Here is a 17,611-nt window from a genome sequence, read left to right on the forward strand (position 1 = left end):
TACTCAGGTTAAATTTTCACCAAACTCCTCCTTCAGAGGCCAGTTAGGTAATCTAAAGCTAGGTGGTTTTGATAGACAGCATTATGCATTTTGGTTTGCTGCTTGGCTAGTATATTAAAGGCTTTTGCAGTTTCATTAGTTATAATTTCAACAACAGCTTGTAACCTGATGATATGGTTTGACATATAGATGGGAGTACAATATCCATAAGATCTACTCTCTGCCAAGGTGGATGGACCATAGTAATGGGGGACATTCATCATCTTTCCAGTTACCAATCTATAGGGCATGCCATTTTTTATGGGTCTCCCTGTCTTAATACATTTGGACTCCCAAATGTTCCCCTCTGGAAAGTGGGATCAAGAAGAAAGATGGGGAGTTCCCATCATGGTGCAGTGGTTAACGAATCCGACTAGGAACCATGAGGTTGTGGGTTCGGTCCCTGCCCTTGCTCAGTGGGTTAACGATCTGGCATTGCCATGAGCTGTGGTGTAGGTTGCAGACGCGGCTCGGATCCTGCGTTGCTGTGGCTCTGGTGTAGGCTGGTGGCTACAGCTCCGATTTGACCCCTAGCCTGGGAACCTCCATATGCCACGGGAGCGGCCCAAGAAATAGCAAAAAGACAAAAAAAAAAAAAAAAAGAAGAAAGATGGATGGATCAACCCCAACATATAAGATCCTGACCAGTTTTGGAGAAGTACAGTATAGGCTGATTCTCCCACATATCCAGTATAGTCCATCTAGGGCCCACCATTTGATGTTAGTGTCAACCTCATCCCAGGACCGTCAGAGATGAGAGAAGTTGGGTAGGGGTGAGGATTTGGTCCAGAAAGGCTTGGGGATCCACACCATTTGTATTTCTGGGTGGTTACATTATAGAATCTCTGGCCCAGGCACATCAGGCTCCCAACAGAGTTGTTGAATTGTCCTCTCCATCAGACAAGGCAGTTGTTTCCTATGATTGAGGTCTTAAGAACCTAAATCCCATTAGCAGGGTTGGGGTATCCTGCCTCATTATAAGACTCATGGGGCTCTATCTCTCTGGCGTCTCATAGCCATTGATCTCCCATACATACATAACAAGAAGAAAACTTTAGAGTCTGGGCTATAGTTTCTGCCAAGGCTAGAAACAGGTTTCTGGTCTTGATAGAGATTTTAGGTGGGCTACTTTCTATTTCCTCATAAAAATAATGAAAGACTTTGTGAGTTGAGGCTCAGAGTGGAACTGTGGCCCTCATTAAGTACAATATAGTTCTTGGGCAGATGTCTTGCCCGTGGATGTGAATACCAATCTTGTGGTCATTTTCCCACCTAGGGTCTTCTGGGTCTAGGGTAGTAAAATTAATGGGGTTGCAGGCTCCTAATGTAAGGTGGGGTTGGCTATACCCTGTTGGAGGAGTGCTGTTTTGTCTTCATCTTTCCAAGGGGCCCATGCAATGCAGCTTCAATAGGAGCAGTAAGAGTAGTCCAGGTCATCACATCTTCCCCAGGACTTTTCACACATATATTTTTCTTTAAGTCTGTACTCTCATTCCAAGTGTAGGCCCTCACATAGAATAGTATGATTTAACCATGTACAGGTATTACCAATGGCCCCACATACATCAAAAAGTATCAACACTGACAGGTGAGAATTAGTAACCTGGGTTCAGCTAATTAAATTCCCCCATCTCAGGTGTGCCTGACACCTAACCACTCTTCCCTTGGGGAGTACGGTGGGTCAAAGCAAGTGTACTGATTCTCTTGTTGGTAGCTAGAATAGGTGGTCTTGTCTCATTTGCAGGTCCCCAAGACTTCTCCCTGGCAAGTGAAATGAGTGTGGTAAAGTAAGGTCCTTGTGACACCTTCATCATGTTCAATAGTGTGGATGCATGGGTCACATGATGGGGAGCTTAGGTCTACAAAAAAGGGCCTAAATCAGAGGCAACCAATAGTAAAAAAAAAAATCCTACCCTCAAGAGGAGAGTGCTAGCAGAAAACTTTCATCACACTTCCATCCAGCTGGAGCAGTCTCTGCCAACCCTATGGTAAAAATTAGGGTGTGGATCACAATAACAGACAGGTACAAGGGATGACAGTTAATCAGAGTAAGAGAACCCAAGTATAAAACAAAAATAGTCTATTTTTCCACTCAGGCAGCCAATTCCTCAAGCTTCTGCCATGCATTGATTAGTCAGCTTCCAGAGTGACTAAAGCAGGGCTGCAGTCCTCTAGGGTCTCTGGGGTTGCAATCTGCTTCCTCTGGATGGTCAGCCTGCATGGTGTTGATGGATAAGAAGTGCATTCCTATCCTTTGGAAGCAGGTTTCACTCTGCTGTGGTGAATCCAAGGGACCACTTGGCTACCTTCACTGCATTGGAGTGGATGAAGTGACAGTGAATGGCCCCCTCCAGAGGGGCTTTAGGGGTTGGACATTCTACTATTTTACCCATCCAGCATCTCCTGATTTAAAGGGCTGGATATCTGTGGTCAAGATCACAGGTATCTGTTCCCTAACACAATGGTGTGTAGTGGTTAGGGTTGAGCCAAGAGCTTGTGTCTGCTGCCTCAGGGTAATGTTGCCCAATTCTTTTAGATCCCCTCATATACCACTGATAATGGGATGAGGGCATCTGTAAAGAATCTCATAATGAGAAAACCCTGTCTGTCTAGCAGGGCTGGACCTAATCCTTAACAGAGCAATCAAAAACTGTTGGTCCCATTGTAGCTGGGTCTCCTTACACAGTTTACTTTGTTGCAATTTTGGAGTTTGGTTCATTCACTCAACCTTCCCAGAGCTCTGGGGATGATATGAACTGTGTAACTTACAGGTCATCTTCAACCCCTTTGCCAGCAATTGCACCACCTCAGCCATGAATGCCAGCCTATTATCTGATCCCATGGTGATTGGGATTCCAAAACCAGGAATGATTTCCTTTAGGAGAAGTTGGGCTACTTCATGTGCCTTTTCTGTGCAAGTAGGGAAGGCCTCCACTGTGTACTGAGAAAGTACACAGAAAGGCTAACAGATATTGATAGCCTCAGACTTGGGGAAGCTCAGTGAAGTCCACAACAATATTTACAAATGATGCTCCTCCAACTCTCTGTACTCCAGGGGTGGCCTTAGGTCCCTGACACAGGTTATTTGGGGCACACATTTCACATTATTTTCATATTACCTGGGACATGCTGGAAAGCCAATGCCAGGGTCCAGCCCCAGCAGCCAGGAAGTGTCGAAGGAGAGGATGGGCTACAAATGGCGTGGAAAGAATTGGAGCCAACTCCTCAACTGCATGCTGCAGATGACCCAATTTATTAAATGAAAAGCATCAGCTTTTATACCATTTCACAATCAAGTTTTGTGTAAGATTTGACATTAACATTTGATTTAAAGCCCTTTCTGTTCCCTCCACCTGAGATACAAAAAAAGGTTAGTTAAAACGTGTTCCTTTCAACTTTAGATTTTTCTTCAAGATTACAAACTTAAAGTTTCACACTGTATTTTTCTTAAAAGGTCAATAACAGTAGCTATTCTATTCTATATTAAGAACAAAGCTTTAATAAGTAATAAACTATGATACCTAACATTCTTTAACTCAAGGCGTATATAGTTAACAAAAACGCAAGAAAGCCTTAGGCTCATGACATTCTTGAGGCTGCGGTTTATTTGGCTCCAGCAAGCTAAGCATTTAACATATTGTCCTGACTTACACAAGTTCCAAACCACCAAATTCAATAGAAAGGAGTATTATGCCCCAAAATTATCAAGTGCCCCCACAAGGGATGGAAGTTACAGGTGACATTGTTATTTAATAAAAAATATATCTGTTGTAGAAAATAGCAATTTGTAGGCCATACAACACTTTTCCCAGCCCCAAACTTCTTTTTATGTAAAGTGACAGAAATCATAAGTTGCCCCTGTATACTCTTACAAAATAGGTGCCATAAATTGTTACTCCAAAACAAATGCTTTTTCCATTACATTGTTTAAATGACTTCACTCTGTTTTGGTTCAGGCGTTTTACGGGTACCCAGGGCAAATACTTAGCTGTAAAAAAGGCTGTGAATCAAAGATAGAAAAAGAAGGATAAACAGAGAAAAAAATAGATTAACATATTTTTTAGGGGATATCATTTTTATTTTCCAGGAAACCGAGGTTTTTCAAGGAATTGCTCTGCAATCCTTCTTCTTTCTTCAGCTTGTCTTTAGCTCTGCTAACCAGACAAGCCTCATGCAGGTGCTGACTGTGGCTTTGTTTTCTTTACTGGAGCAGCCTTATGGCTTCCAACAAGCCAAGAGATGTAGAAGTTTTGGCCCACTGTGGTCTCGAGAGCCATTAGGCCAATGTGAGTCTCCTGCTGAAACTGACAAAGGCTGGGGTTAGGGCCTTAGGAACTGATACCCAGCCATGTTAAAATTTCTACTATCCACATAGGGAGTAGTTCTCATTTTTAGTTTTAAATCAAGTGTTTTCATGTTGTGAGTATTTAGAGTCCCATTCTGCAAATGGACTAGGGAACAGTGTGGCAATCAGAGCTGCTGGTTCCAATGTCCCTTTGGAGGCTGTGAGCTTTGCTTCTTGGTCTGCTTTATGGTTTCCCAGAATGACGATGGTGTCTCCCTTTTGATGTCCCTGATAATGTATGACTGCCATCCTTTTAGGGGCCCACACAGCATCTAAGATTTTGAGCATTTCTTTGCCATACTTTACCTTTTCCTTCTGAGTTGATTAGACCCTTTTCTTTGTATAAAGCCCCATGCACATGGAGGGTAGTGAAGACATATTTAGAGTCTTTGTATATATTGACATGTATGCCCACTGCCAGTTGGAGGGCTCAGGTTAGTGCAATGAGTTCTGCCTTCTGTGCAGAAGTTCCTTTTGACAGGGACTTTGCCTCAGTGGTGGAATTTAGGGTCACAAAGGAATACCCAGCAAGGCATTCTCCCTATTTTACAAAGCTGCTACCTTCAGTGAAATACTCAGCTTCTGGGCCTTTGAGAGGCTTGTCTGTTAAGTCTGGTTGGCTGGAGAATACCCCATCCATGACTTCACCACAATCATGATCTGGCTGACCCAGCCCAAAAGGTAGTAGGGTTACAGGGTTTATGGTGAATGTGCAGGTTTTCACATAACATCCCCTGATATTTGACCCTCTGAGCATTAGTTGGCCCTTAGACTCCATTAATGTCCATACCAAGTGTGGCACTCAGACTGTTAGTTCTTGTTCCATATTCATTTTGTCAGCCTCTGACACTAAGAGAGCCATGGCTGCAAGTGCCCATAGACAGGGTGGCTATCCTTAGGCAATGGAGTCAAGTTGCTTAGAGAGGTGTGCCACTGGATGATGCCATGACCACTACATTTGGGTCAGGACTCCCACTGCAATACCAGTATGCTCATGCACATACAAGAAGAAAGGCTCAGAGATGTCTGAGAGTCCCAGGCCAGGAACATTGGTGAGGGCCTTCTTGATCTCTTCAAAGGCCTTTTGTGGCACTCTTTCCCACAACAAAGCTTCCTGTTCACCCCAGTTTGTGGCCTCATAAAGGGGTTTTGTCAAGATGGAGAAGCTGGGAATCCAGATTCTCCAGAAAACTGCAGTCCCCCCAAAATTCCAAAAACTGGAGTTGGGTAGATGGAACCGGGATTGAATAGACAGCTTGCTTTCTCTCTGGACCGAGTTGACATTGTCCTTGGGATAAGTGAAAGCGAAGGTATTTGACTTTTTCTTGACAGATCTGGGCCTTTTTCCTTTTAAGCCTTGTAGCTAGCCTCCTTTAGGAAGGTGAGGAGCAGACACATCCCTTGAATAGATTCTTCCTGAGTTTGCCTGGCCAGTGGTAGATGATCCACATATTGGAGTAGCATATAGCCATGCTGGTTTGCTGGGAAGGCTTTTAAATCAGAGGCTAATGAAATTCTGAAGGTTGTTGGAGAATTTTTGAATCCTTAATGCACTCTAGTACATGTCAGCTGGTCCTTTTCACCATTTTCCAGATTTTCTCATTGGAAGACAAAGATTGGTTGATTCGGGGGCGGGGGTGGATGCAGAAGAAGGCATCTTTGAGGTCCAGGCATGTGAAGAAGGCAGCTTCAAAGGGGATAAGCTTCAGGAGAGTGTAGGGGTTAGGGAGAACTTGGTGCAGGTTAACAGTGGCTTGGTTTACTGCTCACAGGTCCTTAACTGGCTGGTAGTCATCTATTCCTGGTTTCTGAACTGGCAGGAGAGGCATGTTCCAAGACAACTGGCAGGGTCAGAGGATTCCATACTTTAGAAGTCTCTCCAGTGTTTCTGGATTCCAGCTTTTGCCTTGTGACAAATGAAATATTGTTTCTGGCAGGTGGGTTTGACTCCTGGTTTTAGTTCTACTATTACTGGAAGTGTGTTTCAGGCAAATCTGGGGGGTCATTTTCAGCCCATACTCTAGGTAGCATGAGGAGAATCTCAGTTCCTATTGTGGCCTCTCTGTAAGACTGTAGAGGCACTACTCTTCTCCTCGGGGGATTGTAAGAGTCATGATTTTTGCCAGTTTCCCTAGTGTCAGGGCTGCTTGGCCATGGGAATTAAATGTTTTCTGGGCCTGCAGCTTTCCCAATAAGTCCCAACACATCAAAGCCACAGGACAGTCAGGGAGTTATAGGAATTGGTGAAAGACTTGATGGTCACCTAAATTGCATCAAGGCAGTACAAATGATGACGGGTTTGGTTTTCCATGGCTCCCACAATAGTGGCTTGTCTCTGTGAGAGGGGACCCATGGGTTGAGTCACCACAGAATGTTCGGCCCCAGTGTCTGCCATAAAGTCAATGGGCTGCCCCCCTACAGTTATTTGGACCGTGGGCTCATGGGGGCCAAACAAAGTGTAGCCTGGTCTGTCCTGGTCTATCTCATAGTTTCCCATGGTAGCCAGACCAACAAAATTGTCATCAGGGACTTCTAATGGTAACTGCACTGGTTGGTACTGTCCTTGAATCACCTAGCCTCTCTCCCTCTATCCAGGAGCTGGGTAATTTTCTGACCAGTGGGACACTCATTCTTCCAGTAACCTTCCTGACAGAAGTAAGCTCATTCATTACATTCCAATTCATCTCTGGGTGAGGAGGTCCCCCTTGTAGGTTCCTCCTCTGATCTGGGCCCCAGCTTGGTGGAGCACCTCTCTGGGAGTGTCCTGATTGATCCACTAGGGGGCCAGCAAGCGGATCTTCCCTTATTTTTCATTTGTTCTTCTGATTCTCATCATGCCTCTTGGTCTCAGTTGACAAATACCTTTATTGCAACCTCCAACAGCTGTCTGGCATTCACTCCAGTGAAACCCCCTAACTTTTGTAGCTCATGTCAGATGTCTCCTTGGGCCTGAGCAACAAAGGCTGCATTAACCATCCATTGATTCTCAGTGGCTTCCAGGTCTACATGAGTGTAAAGGTGAAATGTTTGCATAGCCTCTCAAACTGGCTTAGGATCTCTTTAGGTCAATGGAGCACCTCTGAGGTTTTGCTCATGTTCATAGCCTTTTCCTCTCCCTTCTTCATGCCACTTAAAAAAGGCTCTTAGTAGTTATCAAGCATTTGAAATCCCTGAGTTTTATTAGGGTCCCACTGGCATTTTTTTCTTGAGGAACTTGTCCTGGGTGTAAGCCTGTGAGTTCACTGTCCCTGTTGGGGTGTGTTCCTCTAACCATTTTAAAGTGGTCTGAGTAATTCAGCAGTGCTCCTCAGTGCTGAACAGTGTCAAGAGTAGCTGTAGCAATCAGTCCAGGTGGGCTTTTGGGTCTGGATGATGGATTGCATTAGATCAATCATTTCTTCCATCTCTGGCAGCTCTCCTCATAGAGATATTTCAGGAGCCTCTTAGCATTGGTGGGGCTGTATAAACTCCAACATCAGGATCTCTCCAAAGAGCACCACCATAAGCCATATGAGGATTAACATGTAACCACGGACAGGACTCCACACTCACTTCAGCCCTTGGTCGAGTCAGAACTCTCCTGTTGTACATCTCATTCACTCACATTCACACATCTCCAACCTGCCACCCAGCACCTTAGAGTCATGGTTTCATCTCCTTTGAGACTACTTGGGCAAATCTGGGGAGGTGATTGGACTCACCTTCTGCCTTTCAGGTGTAGGCTTACCAATACGAGCCCCTCACCAGAATCACATCCAAAGGCTGTCTTATATGCCCTCAATTATTTTTTCTTTTACTTTGGTCTCTTTGCTCCCCTTATAACCTACATTCTGTAAATTCTGGTTGGATGGTCTACATGAAAAATTTGCACATGGATATTGATTATGTCTTGCTGCCTCAGTTATGCATGTGCACATAGATGATGATTATGCCATATTGCCTTCCCTTTGTTCTGGGAGGTCCCTTACCACAATATCATTACATATGTGAAGGAAAATTAAGTGCTACATTTGATCTTGGAGGATGAATTCATAACAACTGAGTAAAAACAATAAATATTTAATTTCAGCTCTGAATAAGACAGATTTTTTTGGCAGAATTTTACATGAAATGAACTTCTATTTATGCTGAATGCATAGAAGAGTTTCAGTAACAGGTTAGGAAGTGGCCTTGGGAAGAATGAATTATAAGCAGATAAAGACAGTTCAGGTACACAAGCTATTTTTAAAAAATAATTTTTCCCCATAAGTATCCTTATTGTATGCTAAATCAAGGAGTTTAGGCCCCATGGGATTTACCAATGGTTATTTGTTTCCTAGGAATAAGCTGAGTCTCAGTGCACTATGAGTTTATAGTGTGGTGAAGATATGATAGGAAATTATAACTTGAACATTATTCATAATATAATAATATTATTGTAAGCTTTAACCCCAATATGTATATGTCTAGAATTTACTCATTCATGTGTATTCTTTTATTCATTTATTTAACACATTTTTTGTGCCAAATTCATTCTAGTATCCCATTGTTGTTTTTGTGATTTTTTGGTACTATGATAAATGACAAAAAATATGTAAAATATGTATTATGTTACAGATGTGGATGACATTTGTGTTTTTTGGGGGTGCTGATGTTTATTGACTGGCCATGAGTAGAGTGGAGATGTTCCAGAAGGTTAGGTTCTTATCTTCTCATAGAAGAAATTTAAAAATGAGAGAAATTGTGAAAGAAAATTGAGGGTTTATTTTGGTGAGAAATACACCTCTTAAAGAGAGGCAAGCAACTTCCCTATTTCTCTGGCATACTGGTTATAAAGGGCATCCAATTTCATGGGAAGGATATTAACTGAGAAGGTTGGATTTGGAGATCTTTTTCCTTAATTTTCATCTCAGTTCCAACTTCCCAAAGGGAGGAGAGATTTTTGTCCTTATTTAGCTTTTATATGAAGTGTCATGGTGTTGGTGTATGATGGGTAATTCTTATTGGCATATATAATTTTAGTATAATTAGGGCATAATGAGCAATAAGTTACATTCATATCCTGGAGATCTGTGCCATTTTTTACCTTTCTTTGTCTGCCTCTAGGGCAATTATCTCCCACAAAATATGTAGTTTCTTGTCAGTCTGGAGGTTCCTGATTTATTTGTCTGCCCATGGATCCCACTGTTGCATAATGGAAGGTTTCCTGCCTTCTGGCCCCTTGTCCCCCTTCTCTGCCCATACCTAACTATCAGCCTGTAACATAGAAAACATTATTTGATGAGATCAAGAAACTTAAGTGCATAGGGCATAGGAATAATTATCTTTATGTCTGCAGAAACCAACTCAAAGCAGGACAATCCCAAATCAAGTAAAAACCATACTGTAACTCCTTAGGGAGCACAACCACATCTTTGGTGTCTTTGAGATGCACTAAGTTGACCATCTGATATTGATGTTATAGAATGATCTCCAGTATAATACAAATAGTCTTGAGATAATATTAAATTTTATTTCCACCACAAATCCCTCTAAATATATTATAAATACACCAAGGAAGGTGTGAAAGTTTTTTTTTTAATTTTAGTAATTAAGTAAATGTAGCTGATAAGTATGTTATTCTTCTGCAGGAAATATCTGAAATGTGGGAAAGAAATGTGTGATTAAGTGTAAGAAGGTAACTGGAAAGGAAAATCCAGAAATAGTTTTAGCAACAATAGCAAAATAAAAATTGACAATATTGCTGAGCTATTAATTACCTTTTTGTTCTACACTGTCACAATTAAACAAGTTAGGCAGGGAAGAACTTGTAGATTCCTAATGGAATATCTTTTTTCAAGAGCAGCATTTCAACTAAAATCATATTTATGCAAAATTTAGACTGGTCATGAAGCCAACTGCCTCTGAAGATACTGAGTATTATCCTTTGGGACAGAGCCAACTCCTTTTTTGTTGTCCCTAACTCAAGTCATTTCTTTTATTACTCCAGTTGCACATAGCTCATACTCTTTCTAAAACTGTTGTATTAGTAAATTCTAACTTTTTAAAAAATATAAAAATTGAACATGTGTTTTCCATAACAAAATTTATAGATATTCCCCAAGTCTCTTCACATATCCTCACTTTAACCTGCCATATCTTCAGTTTACTTCTCATTTCTCTGAATCAACTTTTATACATTGTCCATGGGAACCAAGAAAACCAGAGTGCAGAAGTCACTTTCATTCTCTTGGGCTTTTCAGAATATCTGGACTCCAGCTGCCACTCTTTCTGGTCTTCCTCACCATCTACACAGTCACTGTGCAGGGGAACCTGGGCATGATCCTGATTATTAAGTTCCATCCCAGACTCCACATCTCCCCATGTACTTCTTCCTCAGCCACCTGTCCTTTGTTGATTTCTGTTATTCCATAGCCATTACACCCAAACTATTAGGAAACTTGGTTGTGGAGAACAAAATTATCTCCTTCACTGGATGCATCATGCAGTTCTTCTTTGCATGCATATTTATGGTGACAGAAACATTCATGTGGGTAGTGATGGCCTATGACTGATTTGTGGCAGTTTCCAATCCTCTTTTCTAATAGTTGTCATGTCCAAGAAGTTTTATTCCTTGCTGGTGGGTGCATCATACTCTTGGGGTATAGCCTATTCCCTGCCCCTTAATTTCTGTTGGAATTGTCCTTCAGAAGGAATAATACCAAAACAACTTTGTCTGTTAGCATGCCACCATTGTTACTGTTTCCTGCTCTTACCCTTACCACAGCCAACAGATCATCATAGTCCCAGCCACATTCAATGAAATAAGCAGCCTAATGATTGTTTTACTTCCTATGTTTTCATTTTTATCACTGCCATGAAGATGACTTCAATTGGGGGTGGCCACAAGACTTTCTCCACCTGTGCCTCCCACATGACCGCCATCACCATCTTCCATGGGACCATCATTTTTCTCTACTACTGTTCTTAACTCCAAAAGTTCATAGCTCATGGTCAAGGTGGCCTCTATCTTTTATACAGTTGTCATCCCCATGCTGAACCCACTGATCTGCAGCCTCAGAAATATAGATATGAAGGAGACAGTTAAGAATAAATGGATACCAAATTATTATGTGAATTAATGTAAAATGGCTAGGATTTACTTCTTTTCATTTTCAGGAGCACTGCAGGGAATTATCTAAGTCTTTCAGCTTTTTCAATACTTCAGATTCCTTTTTTCAAAAAGAAAAACAATACACATTTAATGTAACACCTTGTTGACAATTCTACATTTGTTTAATTCAAACTTTGGTAGATTATCTATAAAATAATAAATGATATAATAATTAAAGATCAGGCCTTTTAAATTAAATCTCTAGATGGAGATTTTCCATGTAAATCTTTTTGAATAAATACACATTTCATTTAATTTGACTCCCAGCATCAGGTATACAGGGTAAATCTTCTTTTCTTTTTTTTGGCTGTGCCAGAGACATCTGAAAGTTCTTGGGCCAGGAATGGAATCTCCACCACAGCAGTAGAAAACCTAGCCATTGCAGTGACAATGCTGCTGCACCAAAATAGAAGACCTCTTCTATCCTTTTTTAAGTCACTGCAGAGTGGGTTTTTTATATTTGCTCTGAAAATTTATAGCTAACCCTGAGGGAGAATCCATCAAATGCAATATGGTAAATAAAGAGTTTCTTGACACTTATGTATTAAATTTAAAAGACGTATTTATGTAATTCCACACAGTAAGCATTGGTATATTTTTAATGCAAAGAAAGGATATCTCTGCAGTCACAAAGTCCAGTGTATTGTTTGGTTAACATGTACTTGTTAATATAAAATTTATTAACTCTATGTATATAAAGCATCAAAAAATAAAAGCTAATCATGGAAATTTTAGAAATAGTTCTAACAAATCTAAAATTGTCATTCATTCCATTCTTGGATTGTGTATAATATAGCTGACAGAAAAAAATATATATGGAGAGAGAATAGAGTGAAGTATATTTGACATATGTTATATGTCCTTGTATTTAATATCTAAACCTTTAAAAAAACAGATGATAGATATTAGGTAAATTTTATAATTGAAACTATAACTAGACATGTCTTGTGGAAGAATACAAATCAAATGTCTGGATGGTGCAAACTCCTTTGCAATAATTTGTTGGTTATTATGAAAAATGCTTTTGAATGGACAGTTATTCACACAAATGTAATACAGAAATTCTCTAAAAATTTTGAAAGTATATATATTTCATCTAAATAAATATATTTTAAATGATAAAATTATTTTAATATAAAAGATTTAGTTGTGGTTTCTACAAAGTGGTAGTTATAGGCTCTTCCTTTATGTGTAGGAATTATACTCTTCTTTAAATGCTTATTGATGGCTTGGATTGATGCAGCAATTTTATTTTTTTGTAAAGAGCAGTGGAAAGATTTTAGATAAAATTATTCACAACATAAAATAAGGTACAAAATTAATAGTCATCCAATGGAGAAAATGTTATAAGTTGGATATAAATTACATTATGTAAATCTAATTTTCTTATCATATTTAGTGGTAACATGAGAATTTCTATATTACATTTGTGTGAATAACCATATAAGTTTTTTGAAATCTTACCAATTATTTATAATCCAATAAATAAGAAAGTTAACAAGGAGTTCCTTAGTGGCTCAGAGGGTTAAGGATCTCATGTTCTCTCTACTGTGGCTCTGGTTGCTGATGTGGCAAGAGTTTGATCCCCTGGCCTGGGAAATTCTGCATTCCATGTGAATGGACAAAAAAAGAAGAAAGCTATTTACTATGCATCACACCATGACTTATAGCCTTGAACTCATTATTGAAGTATCTTTTTCCATTCTAGTTATTTAACTGTTATATTCACATTCTTATTTTACTATTGAGGACATCCCTAGGGAGATCAACTAATAAACAAGAAATATTCTGGTATCCCATTTCAAATAAATATTTTCCTGACACTTGTCTTGGAGAAGCTATAAACCAAATTCTAACTGACAAAATGTATTTTTTTTCTGCATCCTGAACTTACCTGAATTTTCCAGTATTTTCAAGCTTCTTATGTTTTGTCACCCAACTTGCAAAATCTGCTACATTGGAAAAAGAAGAGCCTTTTGTTCAATATTACTTCAACTATTATCACTGCAGACATAACACATATACTGTTGTGACCCTCTTGGTGAATTATAAAATAGGCTATGAAGAACAACATTTAAAGAGTCTCAAAATTAGTTCAATATAGGTGAAAAAATTAATATAAATTTACATCACAGCTCCAGAATGGTTTGAGAATGTAGGGTTACTAAGAATATGAAGATCAGTGGAAAGGACATAGAACAACCAATAAAATATTAAATGAACCATTTTTCAGGGATGTTCCTATTTTAAAAAATTAACAGGCACTTACCATGATGGTGCAGTGGAAATGAATCCATGAGAAACCATGAGGTTGCAGTTTTGATCCCTGGCCTCACTCAGTGGGTTGAGGATCTGGCATTGCCATGAGCTGTAGTGTAGAGCACAGATATTGCTCAGATCTGGCTTGCTGTGGCTCTGGCATAGGCTGGTGGCAGCAGCTCCAATTGGACCCCTTGCCTTCATATGCCACAGGTGCAGCCCTAAAAATACAAAATACCCCCTCAAAATTAACAATTACGTATTAATTATATCATTGATTAAGAGGTAAAGCAGGTAAGAAAATGTAGAATCTCATGATATGCTTTTCTTCCAATGCAACTGTTTTCACTAAGCTCCAATTCTTACAAAGAGAATGTTCCATGATGTCAGCTAATGATACGGAATTTTGTTATTTGAAATAAAGCAAGTTCTAGTCTGTTTTAGTTCTTCTTGAATTAACTCTGTTTTTGATTATCACACCCACCCCAAATTATGATTCACTGTGTTATTTTTATATAAGTGGACACTAACTTTTGAAATAAAGGGGAAGACTGAATTTTTTAATTTTTTTATTTTTGTCTTTTTAGGACCAAACTTAGGGCATATGGAAGTTCCCAGGCTAGGAATTGAATCTGGGTTACAGCTGCTATCCTACACCACAGCCACAGCAATGCAGTATCCAAGCCACATCTGCAACCTAGACCACAGCTCATGGTAACTCCGGATCCTTAACCCATTGAGTGAGGCCAGGGGTCAAACCCATATCCTCATGGATTCTAGTCAGATTTGTTTCTGCCCATGCCACAATGGGAACTCCCTCCCACTGAGTGCCTTAATGAATTTTCTATTCTCTTACCTATTTTAAATTATGTTTCTTACTCCTATGGGTCAATATTCATCTTTTTTTTTTCCACAGAAGAAAAGAAAATTAGAGTGATGGCATCACCTTCATTCTTTTTGGCTTCTCAGATCATCCAGGAATCCAGCTGCCACTCTTCTTGGCTTTCCTCACCATCTACACAGTCACTGTGTGGGAGAACCTGGGCATAAGCCTGATTATCAAGCTCCATCCCAGACTCCACACCCCATGTACTTCTTCCTCAGCTACCTGTCCTTTGTTGATTTCTGTTATTCCACAGTTGTTACACCTAAACTATTAGAAAAATCATTTGTACAGGAGAGAACATTTCCTTCACTGGATGCATCATGCAGTTCTTCTTCCCTTGCATATTTATGGTGACAGAAACTTTCATGTGGGCAGTTATGGCCTATGACTTATTTGTGGCAATTTCTTGCCATCTTCTCTACACACTTGTCATGTCCCAGAAGCTTTGTTCCTTGCTCATGGGTGCCTCATACTCTTGGAGTATAGCCTGTTCCTTCAAAGTATATACATACCTTTTATTGACCTTATCATTTTGTGGGACTAATTTTATAAATAACTTTGGGAGCATGAGGCCATTATTGCTGTTTCCTGCAATGAACCTCTTTATCAGCCAGCAGATCATTTTAAGTCTTAGCCACTTTCAATGAAATAAGCACCCTGATGATCATTCTTACTTCCGATGTTTTCATTTTTATCACTCTCATGAAAATGCCTTCAACTGGGGGGAACCATAGAGCCTTCTCTACCTGTGCCTCCCACATCACCAGCATCACTATCTTCCATGGGACAATGCTTTTTCTCTACTGTGTTCCTAACTCCAAAAGTTCATGGCTCATGGTCAAGGTGGTCTCTATCTTTTACACAGTGGTAATCTCCATGCTGAAAACACTGATCTACAGCCTCAGAAACAAAGATGTGAAAGAGTCAGTGAAGAAGTTAATCAATGTTAAATTATTGGATAAATGTTAGGTTGATCAAATGTAAATCTAGATATAAACATTATTTTTTTTCAAGTATTGTAAGAATTTTTCAATAGTAAATCAATGTAGGAGTCTATGCTAACCTTGTGATTGACAGTTCAACATATGTTCACTCTTTTATTTCATTAAAATAACCTTAAACTACAAATAGTAATAGATGTAAAAGAATATTTAAACTAGATTTTTGATTCAGATATTGAAATACACTTCGTGTGTGTGAGTGTGTTAGCATTCCTGACCTTGTGATTTGTCCTGGCCAAATTTAGTTTTATTTAATTTTTATTTTCTTTTTTCTTTTTTCAAGGCTGTACCTGTGGCATATGCTGGTCCTGAGGCTAGGGGTTGAATTGGACTTGTATCTTCCAGCCTACACCACAGCCACAGCACTGACAGCTCTGAACTGTGTCTGTGACCTACACCACAGCTCATGGCAACACCAGATCTCTAACCCATTGAGTGGGGTGAGGGATTGTACCTGTGTCCTCATTGACATTAGTCAGATTCCTTTCCACTGAGCCATGATGAGAACTCCTCAAATATCATTTTAATTCCAGCCATGTGAGGTATGTGATTTTTTATATGATCTGAAGAGTTATAGCTTATAATGGAAGTTTACTTAATATGAAATTGGTACATTAAGAGCTGTTCAACATGAAACCCTAAATGTATACTTTAAAACTATATTACATTCCACAAGAAATATTTGGCTTTGATAGTTTCTCAGGGAAACAAAATAAATAAGAAATACATTCTCCCTGTAAAAGTTCAGAATATGGAATTCTTTGGTGGCTCAGAGGGTTAAGGATCTAGAATTGTCTCTGCTGTGGCTCGGGTTGCTGCTGTGGTGTGGGTTCTATAACTGGCCCAGGAACTTACACATTTCTTGAGAGAAGCAAAAAAAAAAAAAGTTAAGAATGTGGAATGGTTAAGTTATAATTGGTAATATAACCAAATATAAAATATTTTCTGTGTTCTAGGGGAAGAAAATCACACAAATTTTGAAGATATATACCCATCACTCTGGTTTTATCCATTTATACCACGGTGATTGTATGTTATTTATTCACTGGATATTTTACTGGGATGATTATATTTTATCATTATTTTTGGTGGGCCCATGGCATGTGAAAGTTTCTGAGCCAGGGATTGAACCAGTACCCTGGTACTGACCCAAGCTGCTGTAGTGGCAACTCCAAATCCTTAACCTGCTGCACTGCAAGAGAACTCCTGGGATAATTTTAGATTCATTTTAAGTTGTAATATTTTTACCCGGTTTTTCCCATGATAGTATAACATAGCAATTAAGAAACTGATAATGATATAACATACAGATGTTTTTAAAGCATCAGTTATTGATGGATGAAAAATAACAATTATGAACTCCAATAGATGCAAAAATAACAATGATTTTTAAATTAGCAACTTTACTGAGGTAGCTTTGTTGATACCTGCTAGGACACTGAGCTTCAGATATGCTAACCAGATCAGTTAACCTTCAGTCTACATATATATATATGAAATCTTCCTTGGACCATTTGAGTAATGGTCTTTTTGAAAGCAAAGGCACAGTAAATATTCCCAACAACAAAATCATACTGAAATAATCTTTGGGTCTTATCTATTAACATTTTATGAGTTAAACACACACACACACACACACACACACACACACACACACACACACACACTACTGCTGCTGTAGAAGAGGAAGTTCCCCCTAATTGTTTTGTTTTTTTGTGGCTCATGACAATAAATTCTATCAAGATTCTCCAGAATCTGTGTCCCTAATTTTAGGCAGTTAGATATAAAATAAATGACACAATCATAGAATATAATTTCTCATTTTGTCTATTCCTCAAAAGTATCTCCATGCTCCCTCTACAATTTCTTGACTGTTGCAAAAAAATTTACCATTTCTTAGTTATTTATCAATTATATATTGCAAGAATCATCAACTCTCTGATTAAAGG

General features: G+C 39.4%; 2 pseudogenes; both read left to right on the plus strand.

Annotated features, from left to right (window-relative positions):
• The first annotated feature begins 5,615 nt into the window (after positions 1-5,615).
• On the plus strand, positions 5,616-11,484 carry LOC102166126 (olfactory receptor 5D3-like; annotated as a pseudogene).
• Positions 11,485-11,721: 237 nt separating this feature from the next.
• Positions 11,722-15,630, plus strand: LOC100512592 (olfactory receptor 5D3-like; annotated as a pseudogene).
• Positions 15,631-17,611: the final 1,981 nt, after the last annotated feature.

The sequence above is a fragment of the Sus scrofa genome, chromosome 10 (genome assembly GCF_054392235.1).
Source record: "Sus scrofa isolate SSC_HxYL_T2T_F1_AM1 chromosome 10, Sscrofa_HxYL_maternal_Yorkshire_Landrace_v2.0, whole genome shotgun sequence".
Taxonomy (NCBI): Eukaryota; Metazoa; Chordata; class Mammalia; order Artiodactyla; family Suidae; genus Sus; species Sus scrofa.